This window comes from Sitodiplosis mosellana, unplaced genomic scaffold (assembly GCF_009176505.1).
Source record: "Sitodiplosis mosellana isolate CC-2019 unplaced genomic scaffold, AAFC_SMos_1.0 Smas_scaffold_1840, whole genome shotgun sequence".
Lineage (NCBI taxonomy): Eukaryota > Metazoa > Arthropoda > Insecta > Diptera > Cecidomyiidae > Sitodiplosis > Sitodiplosis mosellana.
This window is the reverse complement of record NW_022597082.1, coordinates 1-248: the sequence shown is the minus strand read 5'-3', so window position 1 is coordinate 248 and position 248 is coordinate 1.

Below are 248 nucleotides of genomic sequence, written 5' to 3'. Positions count from 1 at the left end.
AATAAAATTCCCGAAGACAAAATTCCCAAAATAAAATTCCCGAAGACGAAATTCCCGAAGACCAACAAATGATGGCGACCGGGGCATAAACAACGCTACGGCTTCGCATCGCTGTCGCCAACTAGTGCTAGCAGCTGTACTACACACACTGAATGGAAACTTTTCCACTCTGGTGTTGACGAATTTGACATTGATTTTGACATTATTTATTTATTTATTTATTTATTTATTTAACACCGCCAAAAACT